The sequence below is a fragment of the Apium graveolens genome, chromosome 3 (genome assembly GCF_009905375.1).
Source record: "Apium graveolens cultivar Ventura chromosome 3, ASM990537v1, whole genome shotgun sequence".
NCBI lineage: Eukaryota > Viridiplantae > Streptophyta > Magnoliopsida > Apiales > Apiaceae > Apium > Apium graveolens.
In genome coordinates, this window is record NC_133649.1 from 254,060,221 (window position 1) to 254,074,902 (window position 14,682).

At 34.8% G+C, this 14,682-nt stretch overlaps 1 non-coding gene across 1 annotated transcript; it reads left to right on the forward strand.

Moving 5' to 3' along the window:
- The first annotated feature begins 1,662 nt into the window (after positions 1 to 1,662).
- On the forward strand, positions 1,663 to 1,769 carry LOC141716329 (small nucleolar RNA R71). The gene has a single exon (XR_012573042.1). It is a non-coding gene; the product is annotated as a small nucleolar RNA R71 (small nucleolar RNA).
- Positions 1,770 to 14,682: the final 12,913 nt, after the last annotated feature.

A 14,682-nucleotide genomic window follows, 5' to 3' on the forward strand; every position in this document is an offset into this window, starting at 1 on the left:
ATCAGACCTTAGCATTTGATCAAGTCCTGAAGTAACCACAGAATCGACCAATTCCACCTTTAAGCACTCCTCGTTATCAGTAGGGAATTTCATGGCATTGAATACGTTGAAAGCCACATCCTAATCCAGCACTCGCATAGTGAGCTCACCCTTCTGCACATAAATCAAGGTTCGGCCAGTAGCCCAAAAAGGCCTTCCCAAGATTATGGGAATCTTTTTATCCTCCTCGAAATCAAGAATTACAAAATCAACAGGAAAGATGAGTTTGTCCACCTTGACCAAGACATCCTCCACAATGCCTCGTGGATATATAATAGAAGGATCGGCCAACTGTAAGGACATATAAGTAGGCTTTGGATTAGGTAAATCAAACTTCTTGAAGACAGACAAAGGCATCAGATTGATGCTAGCTCCCAAATCACATAAACACTTGTCGAATGACAAGTTTCCAATAGTGCAAGGAATAGTGAATCTTCCAGGATTTTTAAGCTTCGAAGGCAACTTCTGTTGCATCACATCACTGCATTCCTCCATTACATCAACGGTCTCTAAGTCATCGAGCTTCACTTTCTGAGAGAGAATACCTTTCAGAAACTTCACATAACTAGGCATCTGTTCAAGAGCTTCAACGAAAGGTATGTTAATATGAAGTTTCTTGAACACCTCCCGAAACTTCGCAAACTGCTTATCTAACTTTTGCTTCTACAGCCTTTTAGGAAAATGATGTGGAGGATAGATCTGTTTCTCCCCTATATTACCCTCAGGAGGAGTGTGTTCCACAGTTTTCTTCCTTGGTTCCACTTATACTTCCTTCTGCACATCTTCTTCAGCCACAACTTCATCTTCCAAGACTAGAGCTTTTTCGGGATTTGCAACCTTCCTAGACCTCAATGTAATTGCTTTAACCTGCTCTTTAGCTTCCTTCTTGCCTGGAACTTCTGTGTCACTAGGTAGTGTACCAGGTTGATGATTCAACAAGATATTGGCAATCTGACCAATTTGATTCTCCAAGGTCTTGATAGAAACCGCTTAGCTCTTGCACATGAGCCTCAACTCCTCCAATTCAGATTTTTCATTAGCTTGATTTGTATCTCCATGTGGTAACTGCTGAAGTTGGAGTTGTTGTCTTGGAGCATATTGTGGTTGTTGAAAACCAGGAGGGTTGTACTGCTTTGCTGCATACTGCTGATAAGGCGGTTGTACCGCATTTTGAGTATTACTCTAGCTAAAGTTAGGATGATTACAGTTATTGGGACGATAGGTGGCTGGAACTGGGTGCTGCGACCTCTGAAAGTTGCTGACAAACTAAGCTGATTCACTAGAAATAGCACACTGCTCCATCTCATGTGCACCAGCATAAAGCTTAAAGATACTAGTAATCTGATTAAGTCCATAATTAGCCAAATAATCCACCTTCATTGTCAAAGCCTTAAGATGAGCAGCTATAGCAATAGCTGCATCCACCTCTAGAATTCCAGCTAACTTACATTGATTTAAATTCTGCGAAGGGTTCTGGTATTCATTAGAAGCCATCTGTTCAATCAATTCATAAGCTTCATCGTAGCTCTTAGCCCATAAGGCTCCACCTGATGCTGCATCGAGCATGGGTCTAGACTGTGCTCCCTAGCCATTATAAAAGCAGTTAATGATATCCAGTCAGGCATACCATGATGAGGGCACTTTCCAAGCATCTTCTTATAACGATCCCAAGCTTCACACAAAGACTCTCCTGATTGCTGTTCAAATTAAGTAAGAGCATTCCTAATTGCAGCAGTCTTCGCCATAGGAAGGAACTTTATAAGAAACTTTTAAGCAAGATCTTCCCATTTAGTGATAGATCCTGGTGGTAGAGAATGCAACCAACACTTAGCTTTATCCCTCAGAGAAAATGGGAAAAGCCTTAGCTTTATAGCATCTTCAGACACATTATTGAATTTGAATGTGTCGCAGATCTCGATGAAATCTCTAAGATTCATGTTGGGATCTTCAGTCGGAGAACCCCTAAACTGAACCGAGTTCTGCACCATCTGAATCATGTTAGCCTTGGTTTCAAAAGTGTTAGCCACGATGGCTGGTCTGACAATGCTAGACTGAATATCATTGATCTTTGGCTGAGAATAGTCCATCAAAACCTTTGTATTTGCTTCTGGTTCATCCATTGCAACAAGAACTTCTTCTGCAACTTTCTCCTCCTCAACAATAACTTCTTCCTCTACTAAAACTTCTTCCTCTGCTTTATCCAATGTTCTCTTTCGAGATCGAGAATGCGTTAGCATTAACGCTCTCTAGAGTACCTGAAAAAGCAACAAAACAACAAGTAAAATATCCGAGTCACTAAACTTTAACGACCACTGATGTCAAGCACATAAACTAAAAATAACCACGAGTCCTCAGAAGCGGCGCCAAAAACTTGTTAGGACGAAAACACGCGCTAATATTATATGCAAGTATACGCGTTCGCAAGTAATATAGAATTAATTCTAGTTTGTTATCACATAGACTATTTTAGGTTAATTTCAATCAATATACTTATGCAACAATGATATGGTTATTATTCAATGCTAAGATGATAACAATTGAGATTGATTATGACTACGAGATTTTACTAACTAATATTAACTAAGAGAATTAAGGTTGATTAACTTATATAACACAAACATGGGATTCTAACTTCATTAAATACTTCATTCAATAGCCTTTTTGTTCTTAACCTTAGCATGCAATGGTGATGACACTAATCAGATAACACAAAACTAGTAAATGCCAACTTTCATTGTACGAATACCCTACTACAACACATCCAGAAAAGAGATAAAAGATGAATAGACACCAATTATATTGAGACCTTATATGTCTATAGAATTTGACATTCCACGAGCAAACTTCCTGGACAAATTCCTAACACCAATTTAGCAAAGAAGCAATGCTAAATCTCCTGATTCCTTCAACTATGCCTGAAATGCAAAAACACTACAAAAATGCATCAAATACATAAATAAATTGAGTTCAAAACATCAATCCAAACCTTTATAGAGCATTCTAAGTGGACATAAATGCCACTTAACAAGGATTTCTTGGTTAAAGTGGACAAACTCATCTTCCCTGCTGATTTTATAATTCTGGATTTTGAGGAAGATAAGAAAATTCCCATCATCTTGGGAAGACCATTCTTGGCTACAGGCCGAACTATGATCGATGTGCAATAATGAGAGCTTACGATGAAGGTTCAAGATCAGAAGGCCACTTTTAATATGTTCAAGACAATAAAGTTACCCACAGATAAAGAGTAGAACTTTAAAGTAGAGCGGGTCGACTCTGTCGTGAAATTCGGAGCTTGAACAATTGCCAAAGTCAGATACCTTAGAGAGATCCTTCATAGGGGAATCAATTATTGAAGATGAAGAAGCAGAGCAACTGCGGGTTTTGAATGCACCTCCGTGGAAGAGGAAGTTGGATATGCCATCCGATTCTCTTGGGTTAGCAGAGCTGAAAATTTCCCAGGAGCGTCTCGAGCCGTCTATTGAAGAAGCTCCCACACTTGGGCTCAAACCACTGCCAGATCACTTGAGTTATGCATTCTTAGATGTATCCCATGGCAAGGGCTTAGGATATATTTTTGATGATGTAGAGAGTGGCCAGACGGATCCTCCCGTGCCTATAGAGGGTTCTTCTCATGTATAGCAGGCAGTTGATAGGACTGGTGTTGGTGATGAGCAGTACAGGAGATTGATTAGGCGTATGGAGGCCATGCACGATATTTCACCATCATTTTCCTGCAGATTTGACACATGCTCTCAGTATTGTTTTCCGAGACACTGATGTCGAGGTTGATTGACCACCTGATCCTCCACCCGAAGAGGGTGATCCTCCCTCTAACTAGGTATGCCTGAATTGCTTATTATTACCTTCAATGAGGACATTGAAAATTTTAAGTTTGGGGGTGATAATATAAGGATTAGTTTGTGTGTGTCCATATAGATTCATATAGATTCATGTTGCATGTTTAGTGTATTTTATTCATATTTTTGTATGATTGTTCATTTAGGACATATTTGTTTATGCTTTTATATGAGTTCATATAGTTGCATGTGCATACATATAACATGACCCCTTAGGTTAAGCTATTTCTATTTGATAAGTTGATGTTGATTTGAGTGTAGTGATGACGAATAAAGGATTGTTTAAGTCTAATGAATTGATTTGCATGCCAGAAAAAAAATTCACTAAGTCTTATAGGTTGCTTTTGATCTAGATCATGATCATACTTGTTTAGTTGTTGAGATTTAATCACTTGTTTATATCTAGAATTTTTGGTATTTTCTTAATGGTAAAAGAACACTGAATTTTAATCTGGAGAAAAACTTGGATTTCATTGCTAGTTGTGAATAAGGCTAGGCATCAAATGGCTAGTAGCCGACTCATATTTTTATAAGTAGTCTAGGGTTGAATGAGATGGAGTGAAACACACTCATTCAGAAAATGAAAAAAAGAGGGAAAAAAGAAGAAGAGAAGTATGTGTTATGCATAATTGATCAAGAGTGAGCTCTTTAATTCTCGAGTTATTAATTTCTTATGGAACTTTGTGCCTAGTGACCTAAGGGTTTTTATAGTCTGGGATTCGCTAACCTAACGCTCAGCTATATGGGTATTATTATATAAGTCTTTTGGGACCTCATTCATTGAACGGTCTAATAAGCATCTTTGTTGTTCAATAATAGCATGAATCCTTGTATAACTCTAGTAGAAAGGAGGTGATCTGAGTCATTATGCATTTAACATCTATTCTAGTTATAAACTTGTGATTGTTTTGATGAAAGATAAGTTATGGTTATTGATCTAGTATCGAGAGTATATCTGTTAAAAATCCCACACACGCACGTTTCTGGTTTGTGAGTTGGTTTGTGGGATTTATTCGACCTCTATTTTGAGTCATTGCATTCTTAGAGGCATCGTCTTATTCATTTGGTTATGGTTATTCTGAGGGGATCGATTGAATTATTATTTAGTTGTATTTAAGTTGGTGTTTTGGACAGAAGTTGTTGGTATTTTTGATACGTTTTTGGTTTATTGCATTTCAGGCATCAGTTAAATGAAGAAAGAGGTTTTTCAAGGAAATATGCTAAAAAGAGTTAATAGTTGGAATACTAGGCCATACTCAAGTTGTAGATAATATCATTAGCTTCACGTGGGCAGTTGAATCGCCTAATTCTGACGAGCAAAACTCAAGATACAACCAAAAGAAGAATTGTCAAAAAATTTCCAGAAGGCCAGCGCGGCCTGCGACAGAACCAGCGCGCCCACACTCCAGAAATCACTATTCCAGCGCGGCCGCGGCCAAAGTAGCGCACCCGCGCCCGGTTTCTGCACCAGAATCCTAATTTTAGTCGAAATTGAATATTTTGAGAGTCCTGGTCATCCTGGAGCCTATATATATCAATAAAAAGACATTTTTAACAACAAAGAGACCAGGGAGAGCAATACGAAGACCTAGAGAGCACGGTACGGCTACAAAGAAGAAGACTTTTTTTCTTTAATATAGTTGATACTTTGGATGCTTGTTTTTGATTTTTCTTGAACCCCCCTACTCTTATATTATTTATTATCATGCTTTCATTGGAACCCCTGGTGATGATGAGTTCGGTTATGAACTAATCGTTATCGTGGGGTTCTAACAGTTTTACTTATGGATTTATATCTTGGTGTGTGGTGATTGATTGATATCCTAGTATTGGTTGTACTTATTCATCTTATGTGCGTAGCTAACATATAAGATAGCGTGTTGATCCCTATTGAAGCGAAAGTGGATATAGAGATTTAGAACTTGCCATGCTAGCATAGGTTCATGTATAATTGTTATGCATGATTCGTAGGTAATTTTAACCATCTTACTTGCTCTATAGTAATCATGATAGATAACTTGTTCATTAAACCTTTACATTTTCAAATTCTATAGACATATAGGGTCTCAACATAATTGGTGTCTATTCAGCTTCTATCTCTTTTGTGGATGTCTGGTAGTAGGGTATTCGTACAACGACAGTTGGCATTTACTAGTTTCGTGTTATCTGATTAGTTGTCATCACCATCACATGCTAAGGTTAAGAACAATGACTTTGAATGAAGTAGTAATGAAGTTAGAATCCCATGTTTGTCTCATATAGTTAATTCCATCACTTTTATTCTTAGTTAATTGTATGTTAGTTTAATCTTAGTTATAAATATCTCAACTTGTTATTGTCTTAGCATTGAGCGATAGTCATACCATTGTTGCATAGGTGCATAATCTTAAGTTAACTAAAAAGAGTCTCCGTGGGTACGAATCTGATTTATATCTTATACTACTTGCGAACGCGTATACTTGCGTATAATTTTAGCGCGTGTTTTCGCCCTAACAATAGACTTTTCAATCTAGTGAATAGATCATTTGTTGACTGATAATCTTGAATCTTGAACTTGTTTGCATTCTATATTTGAGAGGCATATCGAGATCTCCGGTTTATTCTGTAGAGAAGTGACATCTTGATAAGTATAATGACTTGTCAAGATCTCTGAGTTCTCTATAGGTATATTTGACTTGTCGAGGTCTCTTAATCTTTGCATATGAAATGACTTATCGATATATCTGAGATCTCTACATGTAGAAAGGACTTATCGATATCTCTGAGATCTTTGCATACACATTTTGACTTGTCGATATCTCTGAGATCTCTAATAAGAAATTGACTTATCGATATCTCCAATTCTTCACCTCTTCATTTGACTTGTCGATATCTCTGAGTTCTCTACATGCAGAAACGACTTGCCGATATCTCCGGTTCTCTACATCTTTATTTGACTTGTCGATATCTCTAAGACTTCTCTAAAAGCCATTTTGGACTTCTCAATAAGTCATTCTGGACTTCTCGAATGACTTCTTGATATTGCTTGATCTGTGACTTGCAGATTTCTTGACTTAGAACATTTTTCCTAAAATAGTTTTATTTAATTCCGAACTTCTACATTTTCTCTGAGGCATGATCATGGCATGATCTTCTTCTAGACTTTATATCTTAGCTTGAATCTGTTCACAAAAAAATCCTCCAGTCTAATCTTCTAACCTTTTTACAGACTCAAGAAATATAATACAAAATAAAAAATTGTTTATCAAACTACTAAATCTCAGGGCTGTCAATGTGACTTAGACTTGTTATTATACAGGCATGTCTTGCACAACAAGTGTGGAAACCTAATCTCAAAGATGTAAGTTGTTTGTAAGTATATAAAATTTGATTTTATTGCATATATATTTATATGTTAGATTAATCATTTGATAAGATTTGCTGCAAAAATGGATTTAAAAGAAGTTCAAATTTGTTTTGTTTGTCCAAATATATGGTGTTTACAGAAGGGGTGAATTGGTATGTATTATCATTTTTATGGAATTTGATTCAGATTTGCTTGGTCTTTATGTGATAATTTTAATTTTTAGGGTAATTATTTGGTTTATTTCAATACAGTGCCTACCATTGTCGTTTCATGTAGAATATGGTAGTCACCTCTCTCGTGAGGTTAAGTTGAAGGGACCTTTGGAGATTATTTGGACTGGAAAACATGTCAAAAAAAATAAAGAGCATCAAAGATTTATCAAAATTCGCAATCAAGTCTTACCACATGGTTCTAATGGAATATATAGGAGGAGCTCAATTTCATTTTCAAGTATATAATCCATATGCCGTGGAAATAAAATATGCAATGGTTGAATGGAATTCTGATTTGGTGTGGACTAATATCGATCTCGACAAATTCAGTTCCATTTTTTTTCTTATAATGCTACTTGTAATTTTAGCAATAGTTCATGATCTGCTAATTGAAGGAGTACATATGTTGGACACTACATTCATAGAGGTAAACATGACAATGTAAAATTTAATTATTTATATAAATTTGTGCTTTTTCATATTGTGTTGAGCATACTAGTTTCCAATGGCCCAGGTTATGAATTGTGATATTTGTGAGAAATCTGGTTTATGTAAAACCACTCGAGTAATACCATTTTGTTTTGAAGATCAAGAATGGTATACTCCCGTTAAGTGGGCTTATGGCACAACATTGTTTCGTAATGAGTGGAATGTGTTTGTTGAAGATACAAAAATTAGAATCAGTGATATAATTGTAATCCAGCGTACTGTAGAGCCGTCAAAGTTTATAATCTATATGTTTGATAAATATGTCCTTCCAAAACAGGGGTCATTTGCAGGTATTTTATTCCTAAAAGTTTGAGGATTAACATTAAAGATTATGAATTTGTTTCTCATGCTGGATTTCAACAGGTGAGGTAGATGATGTCCATTATTCCAACAATTTTTTTTAAGATTATATGAGAACATATGTTAGAGTTGGGGCACTGGTATGTTTATAGGTTTTTTTATTGTAAAAACTCAAACACTAAACTGAGGTATTGCATTAATTAATAACTTTACTATGTAGGAAATACCACTTATGTTCTTCGATCATTATGGTAGAAAGTTTGGCAATAACTTAAAGATTGTTCGTGGTGGAGGAATTAGTGCAAAATTCAAATTCTATTATATGGAGAAGAAGTTGTATGGGATGAATCATTTTTTGCAAAAGTATGATGTACATGAAGGTTATCTGTTAATTTTCAAATATTTGGGTAGTTCGGAAATTGAACTTTCTATTTATGATACGCAAAGCATGAATCACTTTCTAGTTGCTATGAAACATACTGCTTTGAAGATTTCATGTTTCCTTCATCTGAATAAGAAGTTATTGAGATTGATGATAGTATGGATGTAATATCATAAGGTAAGAATATTTGAATTTGTTATCTAAATATGATGTAACAATAAAGTTATTTTTTTAGAAACATATAGGATTCATTTACAATTGGACTACAACTTTCTGTATTGTATATGATACAAGTTGATTAGCATTGTTTATAAGGATGATAAGTCAATATTAATGTACACATTTCATGTAGGTTATCTGGTGAAAAGATATGGCCATCATACTTGTCTATTGGAATGGTAATATAAAAGAACTAATATTTGGATCAGGGAGATGATGCTTGTAAGTGAATCACTAGGAATAAGTTCTGTTATGTGTTACTAACAATTAAATAATTGGTTTCTTATGTGTCTTCAAAAATCTGAAAATAATCCTAAATGCAAGCATGTTAAAAGATAGTTATTAACAAACAAATCTAGCATATATAATAAAGCAAAACTCAGAGTTTAGTTCTGAACTATATAATTTGCATGTTACTCCAAAATAACTCATGAAAGAAAATGTTATATTTAAAGAATCTAATGCCTTGTTGAGAAAAAAAATCTGTTAGAAACTCAATTGCATGATTTTGTAAGAGTAAAACAGGATTATCTGGTAGTTAAAGATGATTTTCTTGATGTGCTAAAAAGGGAAGATATTTTGAGAAATCAACTTGAACGTGAACAAATTGTTATTGCTAAAAGGAAAGAATCCAGAAATGTAGTTAACAAAATCATGAAAGTTAAAGGCATTGAATCTTTCTGTGATCTTGCTGGAAACAGAGATAAAGTAAAACTTGAACCTTTTAGTGATTATTGTGAGTCAATGGATAGTGATTATCCGTTGAAGAACAAAATGTCAAAATGGATGAAAGCTATCTGTTGAAGGAACCGACCAGTTCTTCCAAACAGGATAAATACAATGAGAAGTATGGTCAAGTTAGTAAGAACTTTTTGAATGGTGAGAGTATCATTTTTTTGTGAACATCAACATGATGGCCGTCAACACAACATCAGAAAGCAGAGTTGATTATGTGCTTCAAGTATCCGAACAAATCATACTAATAAAGAAAGTAGTTACTAAGAAATGCTTGTAGCCTATCTGATTAGGTTTGCAAGGCAAATGGTAGCATATGTATAGTAGACTCATACTAATTTCTTACTACAATGTTCTGATAATATAAGTGCATAATCATATATTGTTTTTAGCAAAATATGAAACGATGTCATCACTGTAGTACAAATATACAAAAAATATGAAATGGTGGTTAAAAAAACACGAATCATAGTGAATGTGCTGTGTTATTCAGAACATTAAAAAATATAAGATTGTGTTTAATAATGTATTTGCTGAACATATGATGACATCAAAAAATTAAAAACATTAAAGCTGCTGTAAAATTTATGATATAATCATAATGGAGTGATATAATTATGCATCAATCAGTAGGGATAACAAATATTAAACGTGGAATTGAATATCATCAATAAAATATGACAACGTAAATACGAAACCAACAACTTGAAATCATCCAAGAGCGGATTAAATAAGAAAACGGGAAAAAAAATTCAACTAAACATAGTCTTGAAACCAAAGTTTAAAAACAAACTTTATTGATAGGCATAAAAATAGAAAACATCCGGTAGAAGCTTTAGTTGTTTGTTCTGATAGATAGAGATTTATTACTTCTCCTGTAAAATTTAAATACGGCTAATAAAAAATCAAAGCATCAATAAAAAAGATGAATACAGTGTTCACCACTTTGATCTTCTTGCTAACTGACATTGCAGATCCTGGAGTTCTGCTTGATTCAGTAAAATCCGTGGACTGCAAGAGAAATAAAATACGTAATCAAATAAAACTTGAAATTACATTTACAATGGGATAACATTAATATAATACTAAGAAAGATAGTTTAGACTTACATCTGATATGTTAATGACTGGAATCTGCGATGGGCTTGAAACATCAGTTAGAGATGTGCTTGCTATTGAACTAAAATAAATCTCATTGGTATGAAACATAAATCCATCTTTGTTATGTTTATCTTCACTAACAGTAATCACAACAGTAATCTCTTTACCAGTAAGGGAAATGAGAACATCAGGAACCATTTTAGGATCCTGAAAAGGTAGATATGGTTACCAAAATATTGTTTACACATTTGCCTATAAGGTTTGTGATAAACAATATCAAACATTAACTACTGTCTGTTTATGAAAATAAACAATATATAATTAAATTAGTACATTGTCTGTGGTTTTTTTCAGATTGGTAGCAGATTGTGATATTAATGACTTGACAACACAGTCCATAAGAAATACACCGCAAGAACCTGTGGAATCCCCAGTAAAAACTTTGACTCTGAACCTAGGATATGGTAATTCATAAATAACATCAATTTTTAAACTGGTGAAATATAAAACTTGGCCTTTATAAAGGGATACAAAGACTATAATATTAGTGTTTGTACCCTAGAGACAACACTATTATGTTTATATAATGAAACATTTGGATTATTAATTATGATTCTATGGATTATTCTTTAGTAATTTATTATATCTTTATTTTCTGTGATAAAATGTTAGATTAATAAATATCCTTGGAATATGATATGTAAATCTATATCTCTAAGTATGTCCCTAGTCAAGTATTATTGTTAAGGGACGATAATAAATACGTTGAGACTAGGGTGTTTGTTGACTGATGATCACATCTCATTGAGCATAGGCATGGAGATATTAAAAGTCAAAACACAGGAACATGTATTAAATACATGGTGCTGGATTGACCCGTTGTGAGATACTATATGTAAAGTGTCATAAGTTAATCTTATAGTGATAAGGATGTATTGGTCTTTATACCTGAAATCATTATATTTCTATACAAGAATTAATATACTTTGATACTATTGAAAGTTATCCTTGACCGGGTAATAATAAAAGTAGACATTTGGCATATTATGAATCTGTTATGGATCAAAAACTAAAGTATAATAATTGCTGTATTTATTACTAGGGAACGTGAGCTTCGAGGCTCGATTTGACTGCTCTTGTATTTCGTGACTCAATCTTCCTTACAAGATGCCTATGTACCTTGCTGATTGTGAAGGATCAAGTCAAAAAATGTAGTTCTGATTTGAGGGGTAGATCCCTTTATATAGATGTTGAGAGTCCTTGAATGGGACTAGGGATAGGAGACTTGGTGGACAAGTCTCTGAATTAGAATGGACTTTGGAGTCCTAGGAAGTAGGAAACTGATTCCTTATCCTATTAGGTCCTATGGGGACTAATTTACAAGGATTTATATCCTCATTGGGACTTATCTTGACAGCTGTTTTATCCCTTATTAATTAATTACGAAATTAGTTAATATTCACGATTTTGGGCCCTCTCTAACTAGGCTTCGTCATTGGATCGTATCTGGTTTAATTAATTTTAACGCCAATTATATTCCTGGGCTATTTTTGGGCCCCTAACAAGGGCTTGTGCCTCTTCTAATGGGCTTAACCGCCAGCCCAATATTAATATAATTAATGAGATATTAATTATGCAATCAAGGTTTATTTTATTCCCTATCAGAATCGTATGAGAAATATGAATGATCTAGATGGGATTTAGCCCTCCGTTATTAAAGGAGTGATATTATTGGCCTCTTGATTGAGTAAGACTATAAAATGCATGGTCGTGCTCAAAAACTGATTTGTTTAATAGTTTACTCATTGATCAAGGAAAAAAGGATTAAACGTTAACAGAGGATGACACAATGCATGCCTCAAGTTTGATGTATAATATAAGGCTAAAGGGATTATATTACATTGTACATTATTCACGAAAGGTTTAATTGAATCACCAATTATTATGATTACTTGGGGAGCAATGATGTATTACTAGATGCCACTCATTGTTTATAATTTTATTATTAGAAAATAAAATTATTGCCAACATAATAATAACCTAAAGGGTCACACACAAAGAACGTTTAAAACGGAGTGTTATTTAAATTATGAATTTAAATATTTTATTGTTGTTAATTTGAATTTAAATATTAAATTAATTAACTGAGACTTGATTATTGTATATATATTAGAATTCAAATTTAATAATAATATAAACCCAAATTCAGAATGGGTCCTTTTAGAAGCCCATTATGATTAGGGTTAGGCCCGAATCTCCTCTCTGCCTATATATACATTAAGATGTATATTTTTAGGGTTAAGAAGTTAATCACGTTTTTAGAGAAAAACCCTAGAAGCTCTACATCTTAGAGAGGCTAGAGAGAGAGAGAGAGAGAAGGAGGCAACCAAATCGGCTAGTACCGGCTCCGGTGATCGTTGGACGATCGGACGTTCGTGTAAAAACCTTAGAGAGCAGATCTTCGAAAGGAGGGCTGCTATGTTGGTTCATCAAGATCAAAATGTTCATCACAATCAGAAGGAAAGCTTTATTAAGGTAATTATCTATTCTCCATAATTATCCATTCATTATACATAGATCATGTTGCAGGGATTCGAAATTTTTGTTTTTCAGTTGCGTTTTATTGAGCGAATCCCTAACATATACATTATTCCTCTTCTCAGCAACTGGGATGCTGTGAGGACATTCAACATATTTGTAACTACGATCAATCTTCATAACTTTAGCTTGGCACTTGTTGCATGTATTGTACCACCAGAAAGAAAACTCTTCAATGTTAGCAATCACAAATGTGGAGAACATGTTCTTCTGCTTAAACAGAGTTGTGAACACAAAAATTAACATTATTTAAGTGCATATGAATAACAAATGAAATCAAAATCTATATTGAGCTACACTTGGAGCAAATCCTCAGGGTTCAGGCATAAGTTTACCAATCAAAATCTATAATGAGCTACCTCTGTTCGATATATTTCGAGTAGGATTTGCGACCTCAACCTCGATCTTGATCCTAGTCTATTTGATGGTTGTTTTCCTGGCTCTTATTTGAAGGATATTGAACAGAATTCACGACCTCAACCTCCATCTCGATCCTGGTCTATTTGATGGTTGTTTTTTCTAGCTCCTATTCGAAGGATTTCGAACAGAATTCACGATCTCAACCTCGATCCCGATCCTGGTCTATTTGGTGATTGTTTTCTGGCTCCTGTTCGAAGGATTTCGAACAGTATTTACGATCTCAACCTCGATCTCGATCATGGTCTATTTGGTGATTATTTTCCTGGCTCCTGTTCGAAGGATTTTGAACAGAATTTATGACCTCAACCTCGATCTTGATCCTAGTCTATTTGGTGATTGTTTTCCTGGCTCCTGTTCGAAGGATTTCGAACATAATTTTTGACCTCAACCTCGATCTCGATCCTGGTCTATTTGATGGTTGGCTTTACTGGGATTTTCCTAATCCAACTTGAAGTTGGACTTTTGATTTGGGCCTCTATTTTTCCGAATCCTAATTGGATTTGGTCCTTGATTTGGGCCTTGATTTGGGCCTCTATTTTTATATTTCCTTTAGAATTATTTAGAATGCCCAAGAATACTCTGGAACGTTCTAGATTCTGGGCTTTTTTCTTTGGGCTTCCGACTTACTGGGCTTTTTGTCCCTTCATCTTCATTTCCTTCCTTATATAAAGGAGTGAGTAGAGTCACTCCTCACTTTCTCATTTCTGAATATTCTTTCTCTCTTCTTCTCTTAAAGATCTTGGAGAAATAACTGTAGGTCGGAGTTTTTGAGTCTCAAAGCTTTCGCTTTTAGCAACCCAGTCCCCTTTTTGCAGCATTACTTCAGGTAAATACCCTCCCCTCTTCTTTTCTTTGCTCATTTTTGCATAGTATGTGTTTAAAATTTTCTTCTTTTACGCCCTTTTTCAGATGGCTGATAAGAGAATGACCCGTTTGGCCAAGATGAACGTGGACAAAAAGTCTAATGAATTCCCCATTCGGT